The sequence below is a fragment of the Idiotropiscis lumnitzeri genome, chromosome 4, assembly GCF_059441095.1.
Source record: "Idiotropiscis lumnitzeri isolate Australia: NSW breed Sydney's pygmy pipehorse chromosome 4, RoL_Ilum_1.0, whole genome shotgun sequence".
Lineage (NCBI taxonomy): Eukaryota > Metazoa > Chordata > Actinopteri > Syngnathiformes > Syngnathidae > Idiotropiscis > Idiotropiscis lumnitzeri.
In genome coordinates this window covers 13,229,340-13,245,850 of record NC_142394.1, presented here as the reverse complement: position 1 = coordinate 13,245,850, position 16,511 = coordinate 13,229,340, and the positions used below count along the sequence as shown (strand labels likewise).

The 16,511-nt window shown below is 40.6% G+C and overlaps 2 protein-coding genes across 4 annotated transcripts in view; one reads left to right on the top strand and one right to left on the bottom strand.

The window, feature by feature from the left end:
- Positions 1–16,511, bottom strand: part of LOC148338190 (uncharacterized) — an 87,204-nt gene that overhangs the window by 27,989 nt on the left and 42,704 nt on the right. The window lies entirely within an intron of this gene.
- LOC148338192 (A disintegrin and metalloproteinase with thrombospondin motifs 2-like) overlaps positions 1–16,511 on the top strand; it is a 104,912-nt gene that overhangs the window by 57,252 nt on the left and 31,149 nt on the right. The window lies entirely within an intron of this gene.

Here is a 16,511-nt window from a genome sequence, read left to right as displayed (position 1 = left end):
AAAAAGTATACACAGGGGAATTCAGCTGACATATTGGTGTCAAGACAAAATGTCAAAATCTTGCTCTCTGTTTATCAACTTGCATCATTATGGTGGCTTGGAAGAACTGATCAGTTTTATGCACATCTATTAGCAGTTCCATTTGCATATATACCGAACCCCCATTCATCATGGGGATACGGTCCAGACACATCGACCAGAGGTGAAAATACGCAATACCGAAAAAATGTACCACCCAAAGTGCTTTAAATAGATTTCAACGTATTAAAACACACTTTTCCAAATTTCATTAGTGCCGAGTCTCACTCCCTCGCAGTCAAAAATGGCAGCGAGCTGAAGTGTGCTTTCTTCACTTTGACACTCACTACAGAAGATGAAAACTGACTAAATAAAACAAAATAATTAAAGATGTTGAATAATTGTAAGATATTGTATGTACGTACTGAACATTTTAAACATCCCATACCCCAGTGCTGCCCGGTATGTTGCAGTACACCACATGCAGTATACTGTAAAAACATGTTAAGAACAAAAACAATTAACATTTAAAGGGGGAGTGAAAAACATGAACCGCAATAATATGGAGACTAGCCAAAGGGGTCGCAGTCAGTGAAGGGAAAGGTGATGAGCTGTACTTAAAGAATGAAATATTAATAGTAGAAGCCAATTAAAACCTTGTCGGTTGGAGTGTCCTATGCGTTCAAAGCAGACATTAGCACAGCACTAATAAGGTGATTTCCATCGCCTGTAGTCAGGCGAACAGTCGCCACGGCGACAGCAACTAAGAATGGGTGAGTGGTGGCCATGAATTGGGGGAAACTATTTTCTTTCCTTCTTTATCATCTTCAGCCTATTGCTCGCCACATTGTTAGCATTTAAAGACGTTTTTTGTACTTTGTAAGAATATCAAATATATATTTGATATCCTATCATATAACTTATTTAGCATTGCGCAGGCGTGATGTAGGTATTTGTCCGAGTGCGGTCGCCATAATTGGCGATCAAAGATGGATGACCCCCATAGATCGTGTAATGACATAACTCCTCTCGCGTTGTTACTCTGGAGACATTCAATGATAAAATGAGCCACAACACACGGGATCATATTTATTCCTGTAACAACACCACGTCACGTGATGTCTTTTTTTTTTTTGTGCACGTCCACATTACAGCAGAAATGACATTTGTTTTTGTAATGTGATCGAGCACATAAAAAGGTCGGCTTTCACGAAAGCATTGTTGGTGTACAATCAAAAAATGCTTGTTAAAAATCCGAAATAGACAACCTGCCCTGCAGCGTGAACGTGAAAATCATCTGCGAGTGAAAAAAGTAAAAAGTTTATTTAAAAAAAAAAAAGGGGGGGACTAGAAGGTTTTGGGAATCAAATTTATGAATATTCTGAAAAATAAATATTTGAGCAAAAAATGTAATACTCATTCATCATTTTGGCTACGATTTCCCTCGGAAATTTTGTTTAACTTTTGAAACATTTTCTTGTTCAGTTTCAAAACCAACTTTATGTCGTATGGGGACATTGAGGTGAATCCATGTCCTCAGCAGCCACCGTAGCAAAGAGGTATTTATGAAGCACAATCACAGAAGGCTTGACCGACTTGTTTTCATTATTTATGAACAAAATGGAAAATGAAAGTAGAGTTTGTTGCCTGAATACCGCCAGGAAGCCCTTCATCAAGAAATGAAAACTCCCCCAACTGCTCAGGTTTTCTGCTCATTCCCACACTCTTTCCATGTCAATAGATGCCGTTCGACTGATGGGATGATAGACGTGAGCAAAAATAATACAGCGCCACACTATTGCAATTACTGCTCGAAAATGTATTATTTTGAAATTTTTAGGTCAATTAAAACATTTTTATTATACTTTATCATTAATATTTCTTAGTCCATTCCTTTATTCGTACTAATCCAGATTTTTTAAATAATAATGCTGAATGGTTGTGTGTATGTTTGTAAATATTCCTAAATCTGATTGAAGTTGGCGTAGAAGCATCTGTTGTTGCAATGGATTATTGAAAGTTTGGTCTTTAAACTTATAGTCTGGTTGAACGGTTCATCACTACTAAATGCAAACATTGTTAAAGCTGTTGAAAAAATGTGTATACGGGTCTATTTTCTGTTGTATTTCCTCTCTTCAGTGAATTCAAATGTTCTCATTTCCAATAGTTTCTGATCAGTTCTTTTCTCAATTTATTATACGTTGTACTTTTTCCCAGACGAAAATAAGTGTGGTTTACTGATGTGCCTCATCGTCCAGTTCCCGTTGTTCGTTTATACGTCTACAATTTCTTCATCCTCCTGATTACCAGAACATTCCCAAGTGGGCCCTTAAGTTTTTTAGCTGGAATCAAACCCTGCAGCTCTGAACTGTGAGGCCATCATGCTAACCAGTCGGTCACCGTGCCGCACAGGTAAAAATAATGAAAAATCATTTTGACAGTTATGGTCATGTCACTTGGCTCAAAACAAACAACAACAAAAGACAACTCAATCATTTCAGTTTTATTTCTATTTTAACCGTGATAAACGCTCCAACCGGCTCGCTGTTCCACGCCTACTTTTGACACACTGTAACTATGTAACTAAAACATACGGACATGTTCCCATTCATTTTTTTCTTTCTTTCTTCTTGCTTTGCATGGTAGTGTAGTTTGCTGACTCATCATTTTTAAAGGACACACAGTACATTACTTTCCTTTCCGACTGCAACCTCCTCGTCGCTCCCATTTCCAGGCTCGCTCTTCCTATTCTTAGCAGGAGCTGTCATATTCTCTATTACAACCAGACAGACACGGTCTACTCTTGCTTACTGGTGCTGGCCTTGTGATGTGTGTTTGTTGTCCAGCACTAAACCCGTTTAAGCCAGCTGCGTGTCTTACAACTCAAGTATGGCTTCACTGAGCTGGCGAGACCATTTCCATCGTTTGTTTCCGCGTACGCATGTCTGCTCGTATTAGCCACACACCTACGATCCCGTCCTCTTTGCTCCCTCGCACGTTAAATTGCTGGCAGTCATACACACTGACAATTCGTTCATCATAATATATAATAACCTTGAACTTTCTTACAGCTCAATCCGATTTAATATACCTCCGTAATGCAATGTCAGTAATCCTCTCGGAGTGATTTGGCTGTGTAATGGACAAATGACAGACTCAACAAATACTTGGCCCACACATTGTGAGCAAGCACTCTTCTAAGAGTGTAGAATACACACACACACACGCACACAAATGCACATAGAGCGGTATTCACAGAATCATCAGTGCTGCAGCTATTATTAATGAGAGGGAATCAGGTCATCAATATTTAAGTAGTGTCACTGAGGCCACCGACATACTGTGTGTGCGCGCCCGCATACCGAATAGGGACATAGGGACCATAACGGAATTTGCCCAGGCATTGTAGTGAGACCTTGTCCATAACAATCGCCAGACAGAGACGGAGATCTATTAGTCTTTAAAAAGAGAACTGTAAAACCTCCTCCCATTGCTTCTTGTCCACTATCTATTTGGAACCTATAGTATATGTAGCAGAACAAATTTGTATGTAAACTGCCGTCAAACACATTCACAAACACACACACACACACACGCACGCACACGTACGCACACACGCGGAGGATCACATTCACAAATATGAATATTAGTATTAGTAGTATTATATAATTGCCCTCTCCCCTACTCAGACTGCTCTTCATTCACCTGCGGTACTTAAAACACATTTCAAGATGATGAAGGCTTTCACCATTTATTTTCCCTAACTATTTCTGGAGAATAATTGGTTATCGCGAGTGTATGATATTCTAGGATAAAAAAATGCTGCACAGTTGTATTTCTTTCTTTCTTTTTTTTTTTAAACAAAAAGCTTTGGTCGTACATAAAATGGCAGTAATGCATAGATGCACGTTAGCTGGTATCGAGTGACATTTTTTTCTGTCCAGGTGAGAAAAAGAAGAATTTCATTCAAAGAATTCTTCATAACTTACACTGAATGCAAAGTGACAACTTAATTGAACAGGCTTCACTTCCTGCAATAATAAATTCCATTTCATAATAACGTTGTTTTGGATATTTTTTGCGATTTGACTCTGGTGTTCTGTTTGTAGAAGGACATTTAAAAATGCAGAAGTAAAGAACACTGCAGTTTGGCAGTCATTTAATCAGTCCTTTAACCTCTAACGTTCAAAGCCCCTCAGGTCATACAATTCTAAATGTGATGAGAACGGGTCAAGGTGAAATTGTCATTGTCATGTATGATGTCATGCGAGACATCACAAATAATTGTAAATAGTTCAAAGAATGAACTGCAAAGCTGATTATGTCATAAGTGTATGAAATTTGACCGCCGACCACCCGTTTTTTTCCCTTGGTGGTAGCATTCTGATCATTTGCACATACATGCACATTTGCCGCGCCCCCCACTACGCTGCCACAATGCTTGGTGCTAGACCTTCTCCTTCATCTTTGTCATGATGGTAGACCCTGGCTGTGATTTGGACCAATATAGATAAAACTGAATTTTATTGAATTGCCTTTCTTCCTCTACCATCCCCAGCCTCTTGCTGCGTCTAGGATTAGTGGGTATTATTGCTCTGCCGAGCAAGGAAAATGAGACAGGCCAACCCCTTGATTTGGAGAGCATGGAAAATATTCTTTTCTAATAACCTCTCTTTATTAAATCTCCCTGGAGGACATAGAGCAGCCTATTTTACCCTGTGGATGTGGTCATCTGTAAAGCTGCCAACAGTCCTTATAGGTTACTTAATGGTGAATGCAATTTGTGGATTATTGCTTCCTACAAGTGGGAATAGCCTTAATGTTTTCTCTCTGTATAAGGTCAGTAATGGGAGGTTTCTTGTTTTAAAAATAGCCCCACGAACTGGAGGGAAAAATAACACTTTTTTTTAAATGAGCCTGACTTAAATGTTTTAATTGGAAGATCTTAGATTGACGCGATATAATTTTGCATTTCGGAAAAGAGGAAGGTGGGCGATCCACACAGAAAAGCCCCAGTGTCCCTTGTTTACCATCTGTCTGTGTGGACTGTGATTTGATTACCTTGGAGCTTCATGAGAAGAGGGAGATTGAAGCCATGCTGCTATCACCCCCATCTTCCCCTCTCGGGTTACACTTGCAAGAGTGAAGCTGCACTGATTGATGCGCATTGAAGGTTAGGGACTAAGTAGGGACGACAACATCTTTGAATACTGTTCTTCTCATGAGAAGTCTGTTTCTTACAAGAATTAAGAATGATTCAAAACAAAGTAATAGTCTTCTTAATGAAGAAATGAAAGAAAATGGGGCAGTAAAAAAAAAAAACACAATATTGTTTGGTCAAAGAAAATATTATTTGTGCAGCTCTTGCTATTCTTTTGGGAGGTGAAATGACAGCCAAGCAGTGATTTAAACACAGACATTTTTAGAAGCAGTTACAGCAGTTGTTGTATTAAAATATGTAATTTATTTATTTATTTATTTTTAACTTTATTCGTATAATGTCAGTTCATGCCTGCAAAATTAAGGGTGTCTACTTCGGAATTGTTGCCAAATTAGGTTGTTGTTTTCATTTTGGTAGAAAATTTGTGCCAAAATTGAAACTGTTCTTCACTTTTAATAAAACAGATATTATATAACAATTTTGTTCCCCATCAAATTCCTTCGAAAAGGGACTGTTGATTGGACAAAACATTGGCACTTGAATAGGTCCGTTTGTTAAAACTATGTCAGTACTAGTATTCGCATTTAAAGTTGGACTTTTAAAAATCCAGCATGCCCGCGAGCAACGTTGGAATATGTGGTGCAGAAAATGAATGGATGGACTTTGAAAAATTCGGAGCACCACAGCTCCAACCAGAAGGCTGACCATCCAGCTGAGTGTGGCGGCTTAGGGTGCGCCATTTTTTGAATAGGCGGTGATGGGGGCAACCTCTGGAGGTGGACTTGGAAAAAAAGTAAGTCAAGCTAACTCTTCTAAATTGAAATGTAATCAACAACAACCCACGAGCAATTCAGAAAAACCTTTTCGGCACACAATTGAGAGAAACTTCATGTGAGCTGCTCATCATTCTCTCATAAGTGAGTCTTGGAGAGGCTATTCGTGATATTTTCAGCTAGTAGCGATGTCCACATTCATTTTGGTGTTTCAATATCTGTCCATCCAAGAATGTGAAATCACAAAATCCAGCCAATCCAGTTTTTATGCTTTGGGCGTGAGGCTTGTTACACCTTGGATTGGTCAACTGTCATATTAGACACACAAGTACAGAAATAGAACATGGCAAACAATCCCATTGGAAAATGTACAATTTTGAAAAGTGTATATTTGCCTTGAATATTAAACTGCGGAGTATTTCGAAATTTCGAAATCAGTAAAGAACACTTATTCCTGAGGAGTGCAGATTACAAATTAAATTAAAATATAACCTGTTCTTAATTCACAATGAAAGAAAAAAAAATGTCAATGTCAAGAAATGTATTCAGTTTTTTTAAATTGGCCTTACATTTCGCGGTGGCAGTGCCACATGTTGCTTTGACAAGCAGTAGGCAACCTGTAAATGCACTTTTTGGTTTGTGGACAGAGATCTTGTTACCTGATGGGGCTGAATATTATACAGACAAAAGAACTCGTCGCTACCGGTTACCAACAAAGCATCGACTGCGACTTTTGGGGACAGAATAAAACGTGTGTCAATAAACAAAGCGCACAGATCGAGCAGCACATGGCTTGGTACTGCAGCAGACACATGCCGCACTGACACTCGCCAAGAGCTCAAGGAAAGTCTTGTTTGTGCACAATTATGTCTCTTCACAGCTTGTCCTTAAAACTGTTCTTGCCCTGTTTTCTTCCCAGCACCGTCATATCCTTGCACAGATTCTGTTCTGCTTTGATAGGCGGCGCTCCAACCGGTGAAGCCAGGTGGAGATGTGATCTCGTTGTCAACACACCACCGCCTTGTTCAGATATGCCACTGTTAATGAGTACTAGGAACTGTGATTATTTTGATGATGTTGTATCAGCCTCCCCGCGCCGCGCTTCCTTTGAACGACTGATGAATGGCTTTTTTAATTGTTTCTAATTGATAACTGCTCTGAGAGACTTTGTTATGAAACGCTGCCAATTTAGTAACACCGATACACTGTGGTGCCTTATTAATTCTCTCCCTTCTGGCTCGGAGCACTGTGCGATTGAAGAGAGCTCCATCTGTGCGTCTGTGTCTGGGCCGAACATGCAGTCAGTCGTACTTTGTGCTGATAAGAAGCAGATACTTGTACTTTTTATTCGAATATCCAAGTGTCTGGTTTCTTCAACCAGGCATTCGTTATTTGAAGCATCTCTGCTTATTTACTACCCTATTCAGTTTGCAGGGTCTGATCAGCGTATGCATTTATCATTATAATGTATTATAAGGTGATATTTTATGATAAATCCGACCTCAGGCTTCTTATCTGCTACTGAGTCATCAAAAAGAGAACATTTGCATACATATTGTCTCACACCTTTATAGATAGATTTTCCAGAGCGGGCTGTATTAAGCATAGGCTACACTTAGAAAATATACAGTATATTGAATAACAAGAGGGAATCATGGCCAAAGAAGTGGAAGAAACTGCACAGGAAGCACTCACTAAAAGTTTTGGACATTTAGTGTTTATGAAGGTCGTTGCTGGGTGATCTGCTGTGTATGCTTGTACAAACAGATGGTGCCCACCTGTGTGGCCTGTGGGGACTTTTAAGTGGTCCACCTGTGGCTGTTTTGGGAAGTTTTGTAGTTGTTGAAGGTGTGCGCTCGTTCCTCAGAAGATTTGATGCGTGAAACCTTATAGGGATCGTCACGCCGGGATGTTCCACAAGCTCAATTAATGATTTTTTTTTTAAATCAGGAGAATTATATTAGCTTTGATTTTCAATTTTATCTATTTGCTTTGGAGAATTCAAGACAAAAGTAATGACCTTTAAACCACCCACTAAAAATTAGGAATATGGCCGCGCCTCCTTACCTCCCTCAATGTCTTGGCGGGACTCGCAGGACGGACCGATCACACATTATCCATTCAAATTCATTGAAAATACGCCGCTAATAATGCTTTTCTGCACTGAATATCCTCACGAGGGTGGTCCGCTGACCAACTTTGAAATTTCACCAATGCACGACAACTGGGGTTGCTGTGAAGTTTTAGTGCAGATATAATTTTTACATGCATACCCATTATTTGAGTGCCAATGTTCAGCTTGTAATAATTGTCGTGTTAAAAACAATACAGAGCAAGAGAATGAGTAAACTGCTCATAACAACTCAGTAGTGGCGCTCAGCAGAGGCACAGGAGCGATGGGAATCTGATTCCATTTCCTTGATGCACTTTGGCTAAAACGAACAATCAATTTATCAATCAGTTATTTTACTGGCATTGTAGAATCTGTCTCTAAATGTTCTGAGCTCCCCGTTTCAATGCCCGTGTCATATTGAGCACAATAATGCTGTCCATAGAAGTTGTGTCATAGTAGTCTTGGTGGATGTCACTCAACTTTTTGTGGTTGATTTCATTTGTCCTTCTTTCGGTTGCAAAGTACTTAATACTGAATCAACAGTGCCTGTCCTGACTGCAGAAGGCAAGTAGTTTCTCAATAGAGGCATATTTGGTGCCGTAAAGGTAAATTTCAGAAGGATGCTCAAGGTCATGACTGGCCTTTCCGATGGTGCAAAAGATTATATCGCTAAATGTAGCAACCTGCTGTCACTCACAGTGAATTATGCCTCAGTGCTCATTATCTCCATCAAGTGGTAGCTGCAAAAGCTACGGAGTGAGGGAGGTACACATTGTGAACTCTGCCTCCCTCATAATCCCAATGTTTATCATTTAGGTTAACATTCAGCGGTTTTATTTGGACTGCTCCCAGAAGACTGTGATAATTATTCATACATCAAACAGTGAACGTTGCCCATTTATTAATAACTGCTTCAAGTTTAGAACTGTTTATCTCCAACTCTGAATTTGATCATGCTCATGAGATATTTGTTGATTCTGATGCCCTAAGATCTCTGGTATTTAAGATGATGAATTATATCTACCTATCTGTCCTCTCTGCAGCTAAGCAGAGGATTGTTTTTAATATCGAGAGAAGCAGCCTTCATAATCAGCGGGTGAGAGGGCCACCTATCCTTGCCGCAGCTTGGTTTGTCTGCGAGGATTTTCTGGCTGTTTGGTAGACGAGGCAACCTTTGGCTCCTTCTTCTTACATAACTGTCTGTCCGTTAGAAGCACACAGGGAGGGCGGCTGGGTGGGAAAGAGGGGGTGTTTTAGAGAAAACCACCCCCGTCTGTGTCCCACTGAGCCGTGCCTTCAAATGACGAGTGCTTGCAAATGGAAGTAAAGTTCACGCATGGCTCAGGCAAAGTCACCAGGTAAAACAAATTCTAACACAGAGTGCAAAAGGAACGTTTATGCATTCTATTTGCGACAGCAAGAATTTGAGTGCTTTGTGCCCCGTAATTAATTACAGCAAAAAGGGAAATCTCGCAAAAAGACAATCATTGCCATCTAGCAAAGCCGTATGAAAGATTCATCGCAAAGCCTCCTTTCTCAACCTGCTTGGATGTAAAGCAGACAGCCTTAGTGCAATAAGACTGCAAAGCCAAGTTGATAGGAAGCTGAGCTGGTCTCATCTAGACTAAAACTGACCTGGCTGACAGCGTGTCTGCATCTGTTTCTGTCTATATCACATACACACATAAAGAAAAGATTTCTTATGAAATGAATACTGGAAAATTTGTCAGCACAGCAACAAACAAATACTACATGAATAGCATTAGAAATACTTAATTAGGCAAACCTGCAAAATTGTGAAATCCATAAATGCTCAAAATGTAGAGGCATCACAATATTCAATTGCAATATTATCACTGATGGTGTAGTGAGTGATTTGGCTAACTTGCATGTGGGGCAGCGTGGGTTCAGTTCCCACTTGGTGATGGTGAGAATGTGAGTGTGAATGGTTGTCTGTGTCGGTATGTGTCCAATGATTGGCTGGAAACCAGTCCAGGGTATAGTCTGGCTTTTTCCTAAAGTCAGCTGGGCGAGGCTCCAGCTCCTCCTAAACCCCAAAAAAGATCATCAGTATAAAAAATAAATGGAATGATTGATGGATGAAAAGCTCTCCGGTGCACGTACCAAACCATTTATGGCAGGGAATTACACTGACATTGATGCTACAGGTTTTTTTCCACACCAAAAGAACCATTTCGTATATGCTGTTCTTTAGCATTGTTGTCAGACATAAAGCGTTAAATGCCATCAATATTTTCCAGCGAACTGCTGTGCAAGCTCAAAACAAGTCTTTTTACATATTATCTGTTGAATGTGGAGTACAGCAAGGGCTTCACACCTGACTACCAAACTTTGGCCTGAGTCTGAATTATGATCGCCCATCTCGCAATTTCTCTCCTTTTGGCTTGGACTCCGCTCCTTTCTCTCAGCATAGACACCCCCCCACCAGCCCCCATCCACCTCTTCCTTGTATGCAACTAGACATTCTTGACATTTTGCAAAGGTTGAAAGACAAAGAACCTTTGTGTCCTAATAAGGCTGCACTCTGTACTCTACCAGAATGAGAATATTAAGAAAGTGAGGGTGTGTGTGGGACTGAGGAGGGTTCGTTTGTGTTATAGAGGCAGATCATACAACTATGGCACAAACCTGACAAAAAATGCAAATTAGGTTGTCAAATAAGGTAAATAAGGGGTGGTGTATGTTTTTGGTGCTCACAGCATATGCCGCTGCACAATGAGATTTAAACCTTCGATTTTACAGCAGGGGCGCCATCAGTAAATTCTGAAATCATTTTTGGTCCCACCACATCAATAGAGCAAATCAAAAAACAATTTACCATTGCATGTTCTTATGGACTGAACTACAGTGGATTGGGAATTAGTGTACACTCACGGTACACGGCGCGGTGGACAACTGGTTAGCGCAGTTCCTCTGGCACTCCTGTGTGGAGTTTGCCTGTCTCCTCGTGCCTGTGTGGGTTTCCTCGGGGTACTCCGGTTTCCTCCCCCATTCCAAAACCATTCATGGTAGGTTGATTGGACACGCTGAATTGCCCCTAGGTGTGTTTGTGAGTATGGAAGGTTGATCGTTTATGTGTGCCCCTTGGATTAGTTGGCAACCAGTTCAGGGTGAACCCCGCCTACTCCCCGAAGACAGCTGTGATAGGCTCCAGCACGCCTGCGACCCTCGTGAGGAGAAGCGGCTCAGATAATGGATGGATGGATGGATATTCACCATACTATAGTCAAGATGGTCGTGTATAACCCTACTAACATGCAATTAAACCTTATGCCATGGATTTATGTTTGTGCTTTTATAAAGCTCTTTCTATCCAAATAGGGGGAGAACGACCGCTGAATATTTTTTTGTTGTAGACTATTCAAAGGTGATAATGGTCGAGTTGACTTCAAACAATCCATGAGGTCACTGATTCATATTTTCGCTGTGCGTGACTCCACTCACTGCAAGGCCGTTACACAGGTCCCCCCCCCGTGACTCGATCATCCAATTACATTCAGATACTTTTATGGCGTTGGAGACAGTCAGAACTTCTGTCACCATTTTTCACAACACACATGCAGCGTCACTACTCTACAGAGTTTATAACTTTAAAAAACAATAACGGAGGTGAGGGAATACTGTGTTATAATTTATTGTAGCGAACCTACAGTTGTATTAGATGGATTTTTGCAAGAGTTTCACAAGATCCGACTGCCTGTGAGACCATGAAGGTTAATGTGAGATGTGATTTGGTGGGAGAGGCCAATGCAAGGAAGAAGAGGGTTGCGAGCACATCTGTTGTATGAAGACTGACAGTCAAGAGATATGTTGCTTAGATGTTGTCTTTGGTGGCATTTGCAGTTCATTTCTTGGTTATTTATTGACAGAAATGGGGAAATCCACTTCCAGAAAGTAAAAACCCCACAATTTGGTTCATTTGCACCTGTCGGTTGACTAGAAGCACCTATGACTAAACTCAAACTGAAGTGACGCTGACTGGCTTGCCAGGTCGGTGTGAATGAAACAAAAACCCTCTTTTTTTTCTTTCTTACTTTCCTTCCCAGAGATCGAGTCTAAATCAAGTTGATTCTCAAGTCCCAAGTTTTTGGCAAGCAAATTGCAAGTCTTAAAAATAGCAACTTGAATCAAGTCGTATGACGACAACTTTTGACAATGGGAATGTCTTTCTGTGCCGAATAGTGCGAAATTCCCAGGTGGAAACGAGGCTGGTATGAATGCGATATGAGTTTGGGAAACTCAGCAGCACACCCCGATGCCTCGTCTTCAGTCAATCAAGCAGACAGACAGATGTTCTACAAGTGAGCAATATCCCGCACCACCCCAGGAGCTCCAAGCGGAACTCACAAGCACCCAAGGTCCTTGTGGTCTCTTCACATCTCCCGCTCTCATCCATCACATCGCCTCAGCGCTTACCACCCGCCTCCCTTTTTGCCTCCATCAATCTTTCTTGTAGCTTATTCCTCCTCATTTTCACGGAAAAACGTGCACTTTGACAGCTCCAGAGAGTGTTCTTAGCGAGTGTGAGCAAGGACATGGGAGTGAGGGCTTGCATGGAAATGTTTAAATCACTAGTCTGGAAACGGAACAACACCTTTTAACCTTGAACAACCCAAAGCCCTGACGTGGTCGCTCATGTTGCCCTATGTAGCTGCCACTCGGAGGTATCTACCTTTTCATACATCTTAAGTCTTGAGTTATGTAATCCCCAACCCCCCTGTATTGTTTAATCCACAGTTTTAAAGGCGATGCAGTTTTGCAAAGGCACATTATTACAAGTGAGAACACAACCCCGTCTCCCTGTCGTCTCAGTGTTACATAAGTAAAAGGTAAAAATATCCACATTTGCCTTTTCAAAGTAGTTGGCGTGGTTTTGACACGGAGCTTGTTAAAGGCTGCTTCTTTGTGTAATTGTCTCTTTTTGTCCCACTCCCGCCGTGTTTCTTGCTTTCTGTGTGGGTTTTCTGTCACTCACTGGAGTGTAGGCAGATATGGGATCATATTCAGACTTCCAGATTCAATCTGCTTACGACTCAGGAGCCAATATTAGCCACACGGTCGTTGTTTTACTCATGAGCCCCGTTGCCTTGGATACGTTGCATAAGAGAAAGATGGGAAAGCGCCGTGCCCCTTGCTGATTGGGAGACAAGATGGCAGGTCTCACTTTTTCTTCACCACTCTTCACTGGATATGTCAAAACACTGCAGACTCCAGCGCTCCCCTGATGACACATCTCTCTCACAATCAACTCCCCAATTTCCAATATCAGAAATGTTCTTCTGTAGATAGGCATAGTCATGACAAATTAGAAACCTTGTTGCAGGAATGATTTGTCGATCAATTTCAAAGCAAAGAGTTTTGTATCTGTCATCTTTGGCTGTGGGTCATGGTTATTTATTTTTTTTGTGTTGGCTGCACTGCGACCACGTTTTAAGAGCATTGGGATTGTCCTTCCGTGGCTTTTGGATATGCAAAGCCGTAGAGGGAGGGCATTTTGAGAGTGAAAAGAGACCTTGGTTCAAGAGACGGCACCATTTATCTCCTCTCCTTTCATTGCACAGTGCTCTGTGAGGCCTTAAAAAAGGGCTGAACAACATACTTAAAAAAATCAGCATGCTTGATTTGTGAAAATGTTGGCTTGGCTGTAAGTGTCAACTCCTGTCCAGTGCCTCTGTAGGCTGCGCTGTTAACACAAGTTGACTTCTTGAACAATTTACATGTTTTCCAATTTGTTGCAAGCCAAGAAATGAGCAGGGCGGGCAGCCCTGTGAAATCGGAGCTGTCTGCATCCATGTGTTTAGCAAGCACCATCTGCTGCATTTATTCAGGCAGAAGTGGAAATATTTGGTTTATTAGGAGCAGATCTGTGAGATAGAGCTGCCACGTTATCGCGACTTAAATGGTGTCAACTGGTGTACTGGAAAACAAACACAACACACAATTGCAACACACAGCAAAAGTACAGAAGGAAGAAATTCTCAAAATTAGAAATAATACGACCGCTAGTGTTTACACTGTGGGATCACAATTAATTCATGTTAATATTTTGTTTTAGCTTGACTGCCAACATAGTTTAGGATACACAGTAGTGCTGACTGTAAATCTAATTGCATGAACAGTTTCAATGTTAATGAACATAATATATTAGAGGATACAAATAAATGTTTGCACCAATACAGTTGATATAAAATGTCTATATCGCCCTCTTCAAATGCTTTTTTTTTTGTGATGAATTTCCATTCATGTAAACTACAACATATACAACCCAATTAAACAATGTTTTAGAGAGGGGAAGTAAAAATCAAGCACAAGCAAAGATAATGTGGTCGTGGATGCACATCCTCTTAAGCTCTGGGAAAGAAATTAAGAGACCAGTGCAAAATTTTCACTTTCTCTGATTTAGCTTTTTTAGGTATGTGTTTTGAAGTTAATTAAATTATTATTATTTGTTTTTTTATTCTATAAACTATTGATAAGATAACTCGCTAATTCAAATTACAGATATTGTCATCAAGAGCTTTTATTTGCAAAAAATGAAAAATGGTCACTTATACACAAAAAGTTAAAGTTTTGTCACACCAAAATAATAAATCATATTCATTTTTGAACAACACATTAATAATGTTCGAACTTGGGAAGTGATCAGGAATCATTATTTGATGGATTAACCCTGATTTGCAATTAGAGCCTTCTTGCTATTTGGCATGCTCATCAGTCTTTCACATTTCTGTTCGGTGACTTTTTGCCACTCGCGGCGCAAAAATCCAAGTGCCTCAGTTATCAATGAAGGCTTGTGACAATCTATCTTCCTCTTGATCACAGTCCAGAGTTTTTCATTGGAGTTCAGGTCTTGAGATTGGGCTAGCTATGACATGGTCTTGATCTGGGGGCCCTTCATCCACACCTTCTTCGACCTAGGTTTGTGGAATGGAGCATTGTCTTGTTGTAAAAAAACAATCCTCAGAGTTGGAGAACGTTGTCAGAGCAGAAGGCAGTAAGTTTCCTTCCGGGAGTCCAGCCTTGCTGAAGAATCCCCAGATCATCACTGATCCTCCACTAAATTTCACAGTTGGTGCAAGACTGGTCGGCCTCTCCAGGTCGAGCCATTAGAGGTGAAAATTACACTCATCAAGTAAGATGACTTTATCCCAGCCCTCTCCAGTCTATTTTTTATGTTCTTACCCTTCAGCATAGCTCTTCTTTGCCTGTCTTTTTTTTCTTTCTTTAAACGACTTGGACCCATCCCCTCGGAACATGTTTCCAACTGTTGTCGCTGCGCAATTCACACCTGCCATTTGCCATTCTTTTTATGGGTCACTTAATGTCACCCGACTGATCCTGAATGGCATTAGAATGAGGTGACCGTTATCCCAGTTGGTGGAGAGCCATTTTTGACCTCTGCCGGTTTGTAGCTTTATGGTTCCCAATGTCTGCTACTTGACCTTGTTCCTATGAACCGCTGTCTTTGACATTTTAAGTCTGTAAGCAACCCGACATGCACTGTATCCCTCTTCCAGTAAAGCCAGATTTGAACCCCTCTTTTCATCACCCAAGGATGTGAGGGCCCGATCTGGCCCCCAGGCCATAAGTGTGACGCCTTTGGTTTTTGTCATCCACTTTGTCCTATAACAAGAGTCGTAGGGGAACATGGAAATGTATATTTTTTCAATTTTTTATTTATTTTTTTCCATTTTTTTTTACATGTTTTCCTTGTTAAGTGAGATTTGGTTCCGATATAGAAATAGGTGTGGTTGAGTTGGAATTAAAGAGATACTGAAATAGAAGATTGTCTTATATGTAGAGATGGTGATTTCTGAAAAAAAATCTCCAATTTTTTCCACAGCTGTAATTGAGGTGGCTTTGTTTAGAACTAACCAACCACGTTCAAGCTGATGTTAAATGTGAGCACACGCCGTTCATCTTTCAAAGTGCCTCTGAAAAAACTTAAATAGATTTCCGCTATTCAACAGGGCTTTTCCTCTTTCATCCTCCCAGACAGACTTGCTCGTTCAGCCACCCCTTTTTCATGTTTCAGTTAATATCACTAATTGGTCTCACTTCATCCAACTCAAAAATTTCAGATCCCAGCATTCCTGAGTCAAATCCGGTGTTCCTCAAAGCTCTTTTCTCAGCCCTCTTCTCTTTATCATCTACATCATACCACTTGGTCAAATGCTCTGAAAATTCGGTATCTGCTTTCAATGTTGTGTGGATGACACCCAGTTCTATACTGTATCTTCTCCAACCCTAACACATCGCTTTGCTTATGTTACCTCTCTGAATACCTTACAGATATCACAACTTGGGTCTCAACTTTCTCAAACTAAATGCAAATAAAACTGAGCTTCTGCATAGCAGTTCCAAATCCACCTTGTTCTAATTTTTTGAATACACAATAATAACCCAATAACAAACGTCATTTGAA